The sequence below is a fragment of the Cygnus olor genome, chromosome 2, assembly GCF_009769625.2.
Source record: "Cygnus olor isolate bCygOlo1 chromosome 2, bCygOlo1.pri.v2, whole genome shotgun sequence".
NCBI lineage: Eukaryota > Metazoa > Chordata > Aves > Anseriformes > Anatidae > Cygnus > Cygnus olor.
Genome location: NC_049170.1, coordinates 855,779 through 872,310, shown reverse-complemented (window position 1 = coordinate 872,310; position 16,532 = coordinate 855,779). Strand labels below are relative to the sequence as shown.

Genomic DNA, 16,532 nt, shown 5'->3' with positions numbered 1-16,532 from the left:
AGTTAATTACATATCCCCAGCAGCAGGAAGACAAGTGACGCAAGCGAATTTAGTTCTGGGGCTGGACTCCACCCAGCCTCCCCTATGGAGATTAGGATTTTACATAATCTCTGATGTATACTTCAGGGATGCTTCTGATCCCGTAGATAGGGTCCAGCTGGGCGTTTCTGTCCTCAGCAAACCTTGCTAATACCGACAAACCCAATCCAGCCCTGGGATTTGTGCTGGAAGGTGAAATTTTAACAATGCTTACACAGAAAAAAATATAGTGGAGTATAGACATCCATGTCACGCACAAAGCTATAAATTGGGAACACGAAGGAGAAAGACTCACCATCTACCTTTTCCTCCCTGATTTATATCTCAGCATTCAATTTAAGTTCCTCACACTATACAGAAGACGTACCTAACCCAATTCAACTGCTCTGCAGCAAAGGCATTCAGATTGACATAAGAAATACACCGATAAACAATTATATACACCCATAAACACTTATTTTTTCAGATTTCATCCTTACAAAGCTATTAGCAAAGACCCAACAGAAGCTGAAGCGAATCTGAAGCCGTACAAAGAAGAAAAGCCCACCGCTTCTGCCTGGCAAAAGACACATTTCTGAACTTCCTCGCAGGCCAGTTGTGCATAGGCAGTGCTCCCAGCATACCAGGGGAATGAAAAGCTCGATTCATGGATTTTAGCCTTTAGCAGAAACCATCAGGTTGTGAAAGGCAAAGACCGAAGGGCCATTAGCATCTGAACCAGCGTACTTACAACTCCTACTACAGGAACTCAGCTTCCTTGAATTTTCGTCTACGCTTGGAAGAGCAAAGCAAGGTGATGCCAAGCACTACAACGCTCCTCAGGTGCACAACCGGCACGAAGAACCTCTCTAAGAGGAAGATGCCCTCTTATTTCAGGAGCCCAGCAAGCCGAGGCAGGAGCGCCCCATTCAGAATCAATACAGGACAAGGACGTGAAGGAAGGTTTTGGAAGGAAGGTTTAGAGTTCCAACAACAACAAGTTCACCTAAATGAAAGGATACGAAGGAGCTCAAGCGGTTCATCATTTTGTGGCCAGTTCCCAGTACAGGAACCACGGAGCCACGTCAGGGACCAGCAGCAGTAGGGCCACAGACGCCGCGGTGCGCCCGCAGAACGGCGCCCGCGCAGCCGCACGCACAATGGCCGTTTGTGCGCCGCTAACGAAGGGCCGACCCAGGCGGCCGCTACGCCGCGCTCCGGGGTCACCGCCTTATGCTGGGATGGCAGAACACAGACCCCTTGTTCCAAAACAAAGGCTCCTACTCCTTAACTACGGGAAATTCTTCATCAGCGGCGTACGGCCACTGACATACCTACGGGCTCGAGCCTGGGCAAGGCAATGCTTGGCATTCTTTACAGACAATGGTTTTACATTGATATTGGTGTCTACATAATCACATGCAAGTATATTAGGGGAACTAATTCAGTTAAAACCTCTTTTTTCTTCCCTTCAACAATAAAAGGTCAAGCTTCAAGTCAGATCAGACTCCAAGCAGCAACTGTTGGTTCTGTTGCTCCAGATAAAGGCACCAAAGAGTTACCGCTCACTGGAAACCTGGAGGTGAAAGGTTTGGAGCTCTCAGCCCTTTGTGCAGGGCCGAAGCTGAAGGGTTATTGCTATCAATAGCTCAATATCAATTGCTCTGCACTGGCCAGTCCTCAGAGAAACAAATGGGGACCTTAAATGGCCATCGTTGCAACCACGTCCTCCATTGCTTTCAACTTCCAAGTGAAACATTGGCTTTTAGAGCAGTATCTCAAAAAAAGTTTGACACTAGGAATATTTCAGCCTTTTCTTCTGAAAGTTTCAGTTAGCACAAGGAAGAAAACCAGCATTCAACATCTTTAACAAGCTGTTTCATGATGCCACTAGGAAATGCAAGGATCAAGACTGAGGTGCAGAAATAGCTGCAGAACATCCAACAACCCGGGGAACCGACAAGCAGAGGCTGGCACGAACACAGCAGGCTCCAGAAGAGGACTCCAGCTCCTGTCCTTCACAGCAGGCACGCCAGGGCAGGCTGCTTCAGACCACGTGCGCCACGGCCTTCGCTGCTGTGCCACCGTCTGGTCCCGCACTGACACCAGCACAGCCAGGTTTACAATGTGCAGGTGGCATTTAGGAAAACCTCTCTTTTTAACCCCACCCCAAATGCTCATCAGCAACAGATTACAGTCAGTAAACCGAGCTCTCAGCTCACAACATTCGCACGTTCACTTCAGATTAAACGTTCCTGCTATTTTGGTTTCGAGCACAGGAGGGGCCTTTTAGCAGCATTTCCTCTTGACAGCTTAATTTAGGGTCTGTCCAAGCAGCAAGACATCTCCCATCCTCCCACTCCGATGGAAACTATTACCTAACTGCTCTATAGAGGAGCCCTGTAACATTTAGCATCCCCTCCCCTGCACGATCCAAACCGAGAAGGCGTCTACAGCCAGCAGCAGACCGCACGTGGACGCGTACCGCCGTAATCACTGGTTTGCAGTCAGAGAAAGCTCCTAAGCAGTACTTTGATGGCCTAGAAATTACCTCGGTCTTGCTCCACTGAGATATTCCATCATCATTCCTCTAAGCCTAAACAATTGCACTCCAATTAACATAGCAAACTCCTCCAAAGCGCCGGGAATGGCAGGAGGCGCCACGTGAACGCGTTGGGGAAGCCAACTGGAGTTACTAAACCCCAGTCACTGCTGATCCCACCCAGATCGTCCTCTGGCACCCGAATATTCCATCCCAAGCCGCTGCGTGATTCGCAACCTGTAGTTTTTGTTCCTGATTAAAGGAAAAAGTGGTACCACAATAAATAGTTGCCATAAGGTAGCATTGATGACGTCTCCATTTCAGACCTACGTAGGACTGGGACACAGAAGCAATCTAGTTTCTGGGGAAACATAAATAATAACGAGGTTAGGCAGACTTATCAGCAGGACATTTCCTTGTCTATATTTAACTTAATAAGGAATGCAGAAACGACTAAAAAAAAAAAATCAATGCAACTAATAAAAGCCACTTTGCGTTTTGCAGCAAATAGAGACTCAGTCTCTCTGGCGTATAAAGCACCCAGCAAATAACTGGCTGCCCCCTGCCCAAAGCACTGCACTGGCTACAGGAAGCTTTCAACAGTCCAGGCAGAAGGAAAGGACACCTAAACTAACACCAGACTTGGACCAGAAGTAATTTCTCTGCTGCCTACACTCTCAGGTGTCAGAGCAGCTGAACCGCCAACTCCCAGGCTCCCGGTCCTAACCAGGGCTCGCAGCTAACTAAGACAGAAGGAGAGTAAGGACGCTGCACAGATTCTGCACAAGGGTAGAAGAAAACTGAAGAAATAACCACGTGTCGAGCAGCTTAGGAAGACAGATGCTTTCTGCACCACGTTCCTCCATATAGAAGAGTGAGCTGTGCACAGGAGGCATTCAGGAACATCCACCGAGACACCCCTCGATGGCGTTACGCAGCTGTGCGAGCCAGGCACACAGAGGACCACTCGGAATAAGAATTCTGACGTTAACTTACAAGATGAAAGGGAAAACCGAGCAGTGACGGAGGTTTCAGAAGGCAGCAGTTAAAAAAATATTCAATAATTCTTCATCTGCAAGACAGCTGCTGCGGTCCTGATGTTTGCTAAGTGGCACAGGGAGTAACAAGCGATGGTGTAACAGCAGCCTGCGTGACTCAAGGCTTGCATCTCTTGAAGGGCCTCAGAGGACAGCCAGGTCCTCCCTGAGGAACGCCGGGTCAAGCAGGCGTTGTGCTCAGGGGCAAGGTGTGGGAAGGAGCAGACCGTGGTGCCGGTGGCCCCGCAGGGACAGCTGTACGGCAGACGAGGAAGAGAGCTTTCCGGTAGCCAGGCGTTCTTCAATCTGTTCCAGGAAATCTTCAAATTGCTCCACAGCGAATCAATTATATTCCTTCTACTCACTTTTGTTCCCAAAAATGGTCTGTTCAGGCCTCTTCGTGTTCCAGCAGCAGCTGGTCCGTTACAACCAGTATCTGCCCCATCTGTTCCGCTTTGTGCTCAGAATCTGTGTGCCCAGTGAGCAACCTACTCGTTTCCACACAAAGCCATCTTCCGGTAGCCGAGCCGAAAGCAGCAGCGCTGTTTTCACCAGTTACCCGTATCACAGACCCCTGTCCTACAGCTCCTGCTATTTACCCAATTCTCAGCCCCCACCTGCAGCGAGCTCCTTTCCGGACACTCCCAGCACTTCACGTCAAGTCTGCCATCGGCGAGGTGGAGGCTGCCTGCTCTGGGGAGTGGTCTGCAGTCGGACTCACGAGTCCTAGAAAGAAATCCGGCTGGCAATTCCGCGCAGAAGTTTTCCTTTAAGTACCCCAGTGGAGCGACTTTCAAGAAACTTGGTCTCCTGCAGCCACCCTCCGCAGGCAGGAGCAACACAAACAGCGCTTGCATAAGCCACCGCCTCTAGCTTCCCATCTAGGGAAGAGTGGAATTTGTTTCCTGAACTTTGTATTTCCATTTTGGAGCCGCTTTCGCTGCGCGGCGGCGTACACGCCTCTGGGCATGCACAGTCTGAGTTCAAATTTATGAGCAGTCTGACCCAGATTCCGTGCATCTCGGCTGGGGACGGTGAAAGGGGAAGACAGGCACGTGGGCGCAGTGGACGCTGCCCCCCAAAAACAATACTCGAAGGCCCGTCCACTGCTTCGACAGAACCACAGCAGGCACGAGGCGCTGACTGACTTCCCTCAGCCTTCTGGCAGGGGGACCAGGCGATTTCCCCTGAGCAGGGAGCACGCAGCAGGTACCACGCTTCGCCAGACACACAGCGCAGGGCGCTCGCTGCGCCCAGCTTCCCCTCTTCCAATTAAAACAGACTGGGTAATCAGCAACCGTATCCCCAATATGCGTTGCCCCCACCAAAGCAAAGTGGGAGCAGCCCTTATGGCAAAGAGGTGCGATCTCAAGTGCAGTACATCTAAGAGGAAAAGGAAACAAAGCAACATTTCTCCTGGTTTTGTTTAGAGGGGACACCGACACAGGGATTTATTAGCAGGTATATTGTTTCACCAGATCCCCTCGCTCCTTTAAAATTAGCTCCCAGCCCCACGCAGAACAGTCTCCGACCGGGAGACGCAGACAGCTCCGTCATCGTTCCATTTCTCTCGCCCTAAGTCAGCCTGCTGTTCTTAGCTGAGGCTCTCAGGAGCACTTCGCGGCGGGCGCTGAGGCAGAAGGGAACAGGGCAGCAGGGAGCAGAGAGATGCGAAGTCATCGTCCTCCGCCGCTGTAGTTGAAGGGAGTCACATGAAGAGGACGCCTGCATTAATCTTCCCAAAAAGAGGACACGCTAACGAATGGCATTGCTGACATCTTACGTTTTGTGCACAGACGCACCAAGTCTGTGACCTCGTTTTCTTTTTTTTTTTTTTATGCACAAACTGAACCAAGGGGGTTGTTTTTTTTTTTCCCCAAAATACTTAAACAGGGCTGGATCTGGGCTTTCTTTCTGTGGGTGTTCCCAGTTGCAGACAGTCACTCAAGTTTACTAGAGGCTCATTCTCAGAGGTAGGGAGGTGCAGGTCCAGGGACCTTTTACTTTTGCTGGAAAGAAATTATTTTCACAGAATCCCAGCCTGGCTGGAGCTGGAGGCCCCCCCGGGTCGCTGTGGTCGTAGCCGTGCTCCAGCAGCCCCCAGAGCTGGTGCCCAGCCCCACGGGCAGGCGCTGCTGGAGCTGTGCAGGGAGCAGCCCCCAGCCCCTCTCGGGGCAGCCCGGGCCAGGGCTCCGGCACCCGCCCAGCACGGACGTGCTGCTGGGGGGCAGGGGGAGCCTCCCGGGCTCCAGGCTGGGCCCGGGGCCGCTGGGCCTGGCCCTGGGCACCGCTGGGCAGAGCCCGGCTCCGGCCTCTCGGCACCTCCCTGCGGGTGCTGCCGGCCACGGCCGGGATCCCCCGGAGCCTCCTCTGCTCCAGGCTGAGCAGCCCCAGCTCTCCCGGCCTCTCCTGACAGCAGAGGGGCTCCGGGCCCTGGATCATCCTGGCGGCCCTGTGCTGGATGCTCTCCAGGTCCCTGCTGTACCAGGGGCCCAGCACCGGACCCAGCACTCCAGCTGCAGCCCCACCAACACCGAGCAGAGGGGCAGGGTCCCCTCTCTTGACCTGCTGACAATCCTTTGCCTCATGCAGCCCTAGACAAGCTGAAGGATCCGCTATCACGTACAGCACCATACCGCTAGGTAGTGGACAACCACAGACACCGACATAACAAAAACCCAACACCAATTTAACCTGGAGCCGCTGCTCCCACGGGGGTGCAGCCGGGCCGCTGACACAACCCATCACACACACTATTTTTTGACCGACTTCAAATGCAAGTTTGGACCTGCAGCAGTCAGCATCAGGATTAGCGAGAGTGGTGTCATACAGAACCACGCTCCCCTTCAGACAACACGTAATGCAGCAAGAGAGCTTCTCGGTGCTTGTACAGCTTCGCAATTGCCTCCCTTCTTCGTGAGAAAGAAGAGCAATGGCGAGTCCAGAGCAGGTAGGTTTGGGGCATTTTGGGGGGCATTTGTTGCTTTTAGGCCAGGACTGCTACACCACCAGGCAAAGCACTCGCACGATCACTTCCCAGGACAACTTCATCAGTGGCTTCCTGGTTAAGTATATGAAACAGATGGGAAGTCTCAACTTCCAAATCCATACAGACAACAAATCAGAGTGAACATCAACAACAATAATAATATAATTCTCGCAGGCTGGGAACGGGAGATGGACGTGGGGGTACCGCAGAAACAGACCACAGGGGGCCGGGCACACTGCAAGGTGAGCCTAGGCTGCTACAGAGCAGTCAGCGCCACTGAATCGCTCACTACAAACCATGAAATAGCTGCAGAGGCCCGATGCAAATCTCAGTTCACTTCCACAAGCAGCTCATGGCCGCACGAGATAAGCGCAGTGCTTTAGCTGCTCGCTTCAGATAGGCTCCGCAAACCTGCAGTTCAGCTTGTCAGCGGGACTTCACAGAGGAGACGGAGCTTCAGCCACTGCTGCCTCCTCACGGCACGGCACGGCTCGCTCACAATCACTTCCCCTTCCTACGTCTGCTATCTCGCTCCCCGTGCTTCTCACCAGGTCACCACATCGTTCCCTCACCTCGCCTTCAGGCTGCTGTTCCCACCTGAGCTGCTTCTCCTGGAGCAGGGGGCCTGCGGAAAGAAATGTCCTGAGCAAGCCCTGACCAACAGCACACGGTGCAAAGCAATTCCTGAGGTTCTCGAAGCAATTCCTGAGGTTCTCGAGCTGTCTGCAGCCTGTTCAGCCGGGGATAACGGAACGTGCACACTGAGCGAGCGAGGGGCTGCGACAGAGCCCAGCAGATAACGAAGCTCCGAGCACCGCTGCTCTGCCTGGGAGAGGACAGTCGGAGGAAGCCTGTGAACAGGCAGGAATACGGGCAAAAACAGCGACTAGAGTAAAATCTTGGCTGGAACCTGTACATGTGTGCTTTGGGTACGGAAAATAAAAGCATAAATCAAAAAAGGAAACAAGCCTAAGGAAGTGGAAGGGGCAGGCAGAAGAGGAAAAAAATCAACACAAGAGGAGCGAGACGACGGGCAGCTCCCCATTTAATGATGCTGCTCTACGCCGTGAAAATGACACCTTGGTCTACGTACCGACCCAAGGGAGAACAGCACCGTTACCTCCGGGGGGTTCGGGAACTTTCCCAGGCAGTGGCCACAAAGACGAGCTGGGAAGCAGCAGTCCATGGGCACACACCACAGATCCGTGAGAGCCTGAAGCAACTGACGCCGCGCTGCAGAAGATGCTCGGGGTGGCGTTTATTTTTGCAATAAACGAAGAGCGACTGGCAGAGCAGAACGGAAGCCACCGCAGCGAGGCCAATGGACTACGACAGGGAAAGGCACCGGAACAAAACGAGCTCCCGCTGAGTGTTGCTGTTTGTTTTTTTTTTTGTTTGTTTGTTTTTTAAAGTGTCATACCTTCAACTTTTATAAACTGCAACTTCAAAATTTCAGAGTTGGTGGCTTAAAATAAGCGCAGTTGTTTCAGTTTCCTGCTGCCTTTGTAAGAATCTACATAATTCTGTTCTTTCTTCAGTGGTTCCAAGAACACCCATTAATTTGCAGAAATTCATTACTCAGGACACAAACCATTTCTCCGCAGTTTAAAGCGAGGCATTATTTTTGCTGCTAATAGACACTGCACATATTCCTCACTTCTACAACCAGGCTGGGTACAAGGCTGTAATGAACCTTTCTGCTCCATCAGCTTGAAACATTTTCACCAACTAAATTTCCTTTAAGCAAGCAGCAATAAAGCCTATAACGCATGCTTTCGCCATGTGCAATGATTCAGCTGCCGGGCGAATTAGCCAAGACAGACACCAGGCAGTCTCCCATTATTTGCATCTCTTCAGTAGCGTTGGAAAGATTCTCTCAGTTTTCTGGAGATTGGAGACAAATTCGGCTTTCTTCCCGCTTTTTAGACATTCATAGCCTGGAGTGCCTCCATTTGATCAAACGAGACGTCTGCAAAGCAAACTGGGCAGACGTCCTGGACTAGCCAGAGGAAAGCCGTAAGCTAGCCTCCTCTCTCTGCGGGTAGATCTCCTACCCGCCATCAACATAAAGCCACAATTAAGGCCAGCCTGCGAGCTGACAGTCCGACATTTAGCCCAACTAAAGCTACGTTTCAGTTTAGAGATGGACATTTACTTACTTTTAAGTCATCTGTCAACTGGAACCAAGTCAACTGGATTTAAGAAAGAATTTTTTTTCTTAAACAGATTTTAAAAGAAACCACAAAAAAATAAAAGAAAGAACTGGGAGAAGTCCACGCAGTGGTGGTGGTTGCAACAAGGACAATTCAACTCTACCTTCCTCAAGCACAGAGGAATTTTACATTGCTTCAGGAAAAGGGGCATGACTTGTCTTTCCGAAGAGCACGGCGCAGAGCCTAACAAGCACAGGGATTTGGACGCCAGCTTTCCATCTCCACACGGCAGCTAAGTCTTCAACATCAGCCAGATCTGCAAAGCACGTCTGAGAAGTTACACAATCCACAAAGCATCAAGTAATGAAACGCTCCCAAATGCAAATATAAGTCTCACTGAAGCTGGCTACTCTGAAGACCATTTTAACAGCTACCAAGTATTGAGAGACCTTATGGAAGGACTATGGAAATTAAGAGCTGCAAAAAAAAAAAAAACCCACCCACACACCTCCTCAGAAAACCAAGCAGGCTGTTCCAGCCTCTACAGGGCAAAAGCTTTGTGTTCTGGGATGATGTTTTCCCAGAAACAAACCTTACGCCAGCAAGGATAGATCAGCGCATCGCTCAGCCTCTTCATCTTCGTGCGTGCATCTATGGGCTCCTCCAGGGGAATGCAGTGCTCTGTCCTGCTCGTCCAAATAAAACACAAGCTTTGCAACAGCCATAGGAACAGACTTGTACAGTGATCTTTCTCCATGAGGAAGCTGCGTCGCTGGCATTGACCTTTGCTGTAATTCAGCACAGGAATTGATCCGGTCATAGATTTTAAAGAAGAGGTCTCTGGCGCTGCAGCGCGTGGCAATAAAGGACAAACCCCCTCAGCAATCAAAGCCTCGCTTACAGGGACTGTCGCCTGCCGCCCCCAGCCTGCCGACCGACGCAGCCCTCCAGGCGCTGCCTTCCAGACGCAGAGCGAGCGGTGGGGCGGGCAGGTGGCTCCGACACGGGTCGCCTTCAGCGCAGGAACCCCCAGGAGGCTCCTCGGGCTTAGCTCCCGGGAGAGGTGACCGTGAAGGAAGGCGATCCTGCCCCAGCAGCCCTGCCTGCAGGAGCGACTGCGCCACTCCCGGTCCTTACGGGAGCCCTACGCACAAACTGATGGCTGGAGCCAGATCTCTTATTAGCAAAGGGAAAAGATGGTAGAACTCCAAGCTGTGGAGGGATCTCTGTACCCACCGGTAGGTGATACGTGCCTATCGTATGCCCCCTCCCCCTTTTTTGTTTGCCAATTAGGTAAAAGCAGGTTAAAAATAAAGTCTAAATTCAGCACTTATGCAAACTAAAATAATTAGCTGGAGTTAGATCTCCATCAAAGATGAGCGTGGAAGGAATACCTAAATGACAGAGCACCAGTAAAAACTCATTTGCGCGTCTAAATGTATATGCACAAGAGTAGGGGTGCTTGTCTACACAGCATTCTGCAGCGAAAGGCTCAGGAGGCAGCAGGAAGAATACAGCGCGACTGGCTTTACTAACATCAAAGATGAAGGCAGCTGGAAAGGAGACTAGGAAAAGTCTCCTACGAAAGCCTGTGAAAAGAACAAGATGAGCCCAAAAGCACTTTCACTTTACGTCTTGAAGGCAAGCCTTAAAACCAAACCGAAACAACCCCCCCAGCCTCCCTGGACACACACGCAGCTTCGGGAAGGATCCCTTCCCACCCCAGATCCTGGGACGATGAAGCACAGAGCCCTACAGCAGATACGGAATTCCATCGGTACAGGGGCTTTTTCACCAAGAATGGAAACAAGGCAAGGCCATATTAAAAAAATGGAGGATCGATTCCAGAATTCACATCTCTGCCCCACAACTGCCAATCTTGTTCATTCAGATTTTCAGGTAACCTTCTTGCTCTTAAATTAAGACCTAAAATGACTCTGGGTGCTACGAAGCTAGCTCTAGGAGTCCCAACTAGTCCTGCAATGGAAAGGCAGCCACCCATCCTGCTTACTAATATACAAACATCTTCCTCCTGCTGCTTCAAAAGCCTCACAAGTTATTACTTGTCTCCAATTGCTTCGGTTTGTCTCCTGTGCAAGGCCAGAAGTCAGTACAGTAGGAAGAGTCAGTACAGGAAGAAGAATTTGAGTTGCAGCCAGCGTTATTCTGGAGGGTCAGCTCCAAAAGCAAGAATTTCACACATATGTACCACAAAGATGCCAGTGTCACACTACTCCTCACCTTCCTCCTGCACGGAAAGGCACATAACCGTGTGGCTTTAGGGTAAAAGCAAGTCATATCAAGAAAAGCCTCGCGCACGCAGGCACTGCTTGTTAAAGCCTTTGGGCTTTGCTAGCCTACTGCCACCAGAGCTGTCACGACGAGCCGACGGGGCTGAACAGCCGCCACGTGGCTGAAGCCACTCTTCCAGGTGAGAGCTGGTCCTCGCGAGGAGCTCCCGAAGCAGGGCACCGCACTTAGGGCACCGCGCTGCCAGCCCTGCTCAGCGGCACGCGGTCACAGCAAGGAGCCTCCTGAAACAGGAGGGCAAGAGTCATATGAAGTCACGCGGCTTTTTATTGCTCAATTTTTTTTTTATTTTTTTACTTTTTCATTGTTTTAAAATCTCTGCTCTGATATTTTTATCCCTTTAGTCATATCCCAGCAAAGACCAGGGCACCAAGGGATGAATGGAAGCGCCCAACGCCTCGCCATCAGCTGGGAGCGGCCGACCTGCTGCGCCCCGCATGTGGCAAGAGCACGGCACTGCTGCGCCTTCCCACGAGCACCAGAGCAGGCACGGGCACACCTCAGTGGCTGCTGCATCCACAGTGACTCATGGCTCCTGGAGCACTCCGGATAACTATATTTTAGTAATTTGTTACCCAACTCTGGTTTGGACTACTAGGCTTCTTCCCTTTGAGATAAAAAACTCCTTCTGTCAGTGATGTAAGACCATCTACACCAACTTGTAATGTGGACTTTTATGAAAATCAAAGTCACTGTGTCGGGTTTTATGTATGCCTTCATGTGTTTCCTTTTGAGAACTTGTTCCCAAAGTGTTGCTTTAGGGAAGGCAGGAGAGGTCATGGAACAGGCCCACTTACTGCTCTGAAAGAGTTGCTGATGAACCTGAGGAGGCTGGACTTACTCGTTTGCTGTTCTTGCTCTCTGAGATAACATCCTGGGACTCCAGGGCAATCACATTCAGAGCATCACTTCTCTGGCACGCAGCGCTTATGTGGCACAGAGCAGCCCTTGCTTCTTCCACAGATCTCAGGAGGAACTCCAGTGTGCACGGACAATTTTCCTGCGCAGTGAGCCCATGGTTGCTAACTCAGATTTCAGACTCAGTTGCAGTTTCCCATCTGTTACATCCCCTTTTGGATTTAATTCCTGCTCTCTCCGCTCAGGGTGAAGAGGTACTTTTCACGGAACTCGTCTTCCTTCTGTGCAGGGAAGTAACTACGTGCAGCGTGTCCAGAACGAGATGCATGGGAACTACAGGCATGAAGCCTGTAATGCTCTTTATCAGACACTTAACAGCTGAGCAAAGCCAAGACAGGAACTTCTTTTGCTATCTGGCTTTGAAAAGCCTAATTCTGGTCACAGTACTCACAAAGGAAAAAAACTCCGGGCATTTAAGAGATTAACTCCACCACATCCCTGGGAATTAGGCTTAAATTGCTCTGGATTTGTCTAAAATCCTGCAGTGAGTTCTGGAATCTCCCCACGGTGCTGCTGGGGAGGCAGCAGAGTTCCTGCGCTGACCAACGCTACCCAACTGGGCGAAGTCGGAACCGAGGGCAAACTGTCCACGCTGCCCTTCTGGCCAAGTCACCGTAATCCCCGGAAGGACAACAAAACAGAAGGAATCCCACCCAAACTCATCCTGAGTGTGTGGAGGAGCCTCCTCGGAACCAAGGGACAGTCTCTGAAGAAGGACAGGGGAAGGGGGAGCCTCACGTACGAAGGCGGCTTTGCATCAGCCGAGCCCCAGCCAGCCAAAACCCAGAGCCAGGCGGCTCTAGGAGCTGGGCTGAGAAGAAGAGTGACAACTGTAAAAATTAAAATCAGCTCAACAGACCTGTTCCAACCCTGACTTCACTTGCACCCATTCCCCCAAAATGTGGCATGTATCCGTGCCTTCAAAGAGTGTTTTATTACTGTTAATTATACTTAAGCACAGTGAGATAAGAGACTACCAGCCTCCTGAATGATTTCCTTCCTTTGGGCAATTTCATTACTATTAACCACTCAGCAAGATGGGGTAAGACTGTCCAAGTTAGATTGCTACATTATGAGCTGTACAGTTTCCAAGCTGATAAAAAGTCACATTAATAAACTTGCCTTAAGTTACAGCAGGAGAGATGCTCTGCCAGAGCAGCTTCGCTGGGAGTACAAGAATAACTTTCCTATAAGCCCCGGCAGGGATTAGGGCCTCTGAAAGGTGGGGATTAATGGTCTTGGCCGGCCTTCAAAAAAGCCACATGGAAGATGAGTTCATAGATAATAACTGTGAGGGACTTTCAAGTGTCTGGCTGAGCACAGGCCTACAAGCACTGAAATAAGAGCCCTAAAGAAGGCTGGTATGTCATCTCCAAAGCCATAAACGCTTATCTAAGGGAAACAGAGGAGTCTGCCCACCTTCTGCGCAGACTTGTAAGTTTTAGCTAAGAAATAGGTCGTTTTAGAGCTGATTTCAAAAGAAAACAAAGTCATACTTGCGTGCTGGCCTCCGAGGCGTTTCACAGGAGACGGGATTTTCGGAGCCGCACCAGAGCGGCGGCACCAAATAAGGTTTGCTGCATCAATCAGCGCGGGGAGAGCCTCCTGCCTGCTCTTGGCAGAGCACGGAGGGCGAGAAGACAGCGCGGGGCAGGGTACGAAAACCCTGGCTGTTAGCAGAGCACTTTCTTTCTTTCTGTGTTGCACATTGACTGCTAAGCCACAAACCAAACAGGCAAGGCGAGCAGCTGTTGCTGTCAGCTGCTTTCCTTTAATAGCACGCGCATCAGAAAGGAAAGCAGCTTCGACCTCAGGGAAGGCAAAACGCAGAAAATAATGGCTTGGACTTTTCCTACAGAGTCCTTTTTCTTGGGAGGGGAAAAAGCAGGCTTATTTCTAATCAGATCAATCAGCGATTCCCATTTTTATTAGGCATTCTTCCTCCCCCGAGATCATCTTGCTGCCATGGCCTGGGAAAGACGACTCGAATGCACGCAGAGGGAAGAGCTTCACTGCACAAGTTCACCTCAGTCACTCAGCCCTCCCTTCAGCTCCCCTACATTCATCCTACTCCACATTTCTCTTATATACGCTGTTCCCAGAATAATGAGTCTTGTGCTTACGTGACAATCTTGGCTTTCATTTTAAGACGGTTTCTTCTGTTACTGTACTGCTTTCTTCCCAAGCAACGTGAATGCTGGAGCTACAAACCAAGAGACGTGAAAGAACTCAAGTCATGCTGTGAGAAGAATGATTTTTCAGGGATCCAGTTCAGATTAATTCTAGCTGTAATAGTGCTGTTCAGACTCTTGATGCTTTCATGAATTCAGTGGTTTGCCTCATGTATATATATGCATCTAAGAGGGTAGCAGGGAAAGTAAAGACCAGAGAAGACAGATATTCTGAAATGAAGTGAAACAAAAAAGCTCTCAAATAGTAAAATCTGCAACCATTAAATAGCATTTAAATGTTACACTCATATCATGCACGCATCAATAAGTTTACTGTGATAAGTCTTGAAAATTGGGAGTTAAGCTTTCTGTAGAACGGCCGAGGCAGTTCCAGCTTGTGGAAACAGCCTGGCAGAAAGAGGCCACAGACTCAGCAGCTCTGCTTCCTTATTTCACAAGGGGTATCAAGGGTAAATCGAGCCACAGGTGGCACTGAAAGACCTCACGTCCAGCTGCTGGAGGCCACGTTTCTGTATGCAGGTAGGGGAAGCTACAGTCTGATATCCACAAGAAAGGCTGGATACCATCTGCTGCGAGCAAACCGACCCCTAGAGAAGTGCCCCAACGTCACTAGCTGGTGTTACCCAAAAAGCAAGACAAAATTTGAGCAAGTAGCATAAAACACGACAGGTTGTATATTATAGGAGCTACAGCAGATACAAGTATGGAAACAGAAGCAGTTTGCTTGGCAACTGGGTGCACACAGTCACTGCTTCCAGGAACTCCGTTTACACACAAACTTTACTCCTTTACCTATACAGAATAATCCTAGTTATGCTAGTGACTGCATTAGAGCAGCTACTTCACTTTAATTAAACTAAGCACCTCTTGACAGCGTAATTATACAGGATAAGAACCTGTAGATCAGGACACAGAACTGGTAGCTTCCAAATGAAAAGGCTGCCTAGTAAACTATTTTCATCAGTGACAGCTCACCACCAGCTACATGGTTGAGCCAGATGAGTGAAACAGCAGATCTATTGATGCTTTTTCAAGCAAATGACTTGCAAAGAACAAAATATTTGAAAGCTTTCACTATCGGAAGTTCAAAAGCTCCTGAAGAATGAAACAAACCACATATCTAGGCTAAGAAACAAGTTTTAGCTCTTGTAACTTCTGCAAACCCTCACCATAGAAAGTGGTAGCTTATGGACTCGTCAGGTGCCTTGGCGCACCATGCCCTGCCCTTGGGCTCCTGCGAACTGACAGAGGTGCCCCAAAAGGGATCTGGAAGTAGAACAGACACCTGAACTAGCTGGGAGATAGGGGGTTGCCATTTCAAAACCACAACAAAGCCCTCTGGAACCAGACATTTAAAAAGGAGAAACAAACGCTCTATTAGTGCCTAGCCCCGGTTTTGGAGCATCAGCCGGCACAGAGCTCTGCTGCCACGCAGACAGCGCAGCTCAGAGGGAGCCGGGCCCGTTCGCTGAGCACCAACACCCGTCCGCTCTGCCCCCGTCGGGTGCTTCAGCCAGGAACGAGCACTCACAGGGAGGCTTCTCAGCTGCTCCCAAATTCATGGAGAATGAAGTCCCTAGGCAGCGCTGGGGTGGGAGCAGAGTATACCCAGTGGACCGAGAGCCGTGGAGCCCGCTGCTCCTTCTGTGTGCTCTGGGGCAGCCATGTCCCTCTGGTTTTTGTTTTTTGTTTTTTTGTTTGTTTTTTGTTTTTTACTTGTAAGTAGGGATATTTCTGTCTACACATAAGCGAGGAAGATAAAATCAGAAGTCCTTTTAAACCAAGGTGGAACGTAGCTCAACACTCCTGGGCACCTCTACCAGGGGAACTGGAGTCTTTGGCTACGAACAGCTCATGAAAGGATTTGCTAGAAGCCTGGAAGTAAATATTGCCTGCGTGCAATCCGAGAGAAGGAGACACTCCTTCTCTGGGAGAAAAATGCAGGTGGAGAGGAGTTAGAGAGAAGTGCTCAGCAAGTCGCTCGGTAGCACGTAACCAGGTACCCAAGATGCAGGCCGAGGCCCAACACGACACACCGCTCGGCTAGAAACGAAGCAAGTACGTTCACGTCTCCTTTCACAAGGAGAGTTATCAGATTCTTCAGTTATAAAAATAGACTGTCGGGAAAGCACTATGTCATGGTGCACCGACGAACCGAGCAGCAAGGAAAGCAGGAGGTTACGTGCCAGGCCCTTCTGCTTCCTGCGGACTCGCAGCTTATCCCTCCGGAGCAGAGGGAGGCCGGGCCGGCCCTTAAGCCGCTGCTGCTCCCCCCCAGCACGCCATCTTAATTCTCCCCCGGGCAGGGAAGTACTGCTCTCACGTGATGTTTATTCTTAGCTAAATAAGAATCCCTGGGATCCTCTCTAAGTT

At 50.3% G+C, this 16,532-nt stretch overlaps 1 protein-coding gene across 50 annotated transcripts in view; it reads right to left on the bottom strand.

Moving 5' to 3' along the window:
- MAP4 (microtubule associated protein 4) overlaps positions 1-16,532 on the bottom strand; it is a 154,573-nt gene that overhangs the window by 104,683 nt on the left and 33,358 nt on the right. The gene's annotated exons all lie outside the window — the stretch shown is intronic.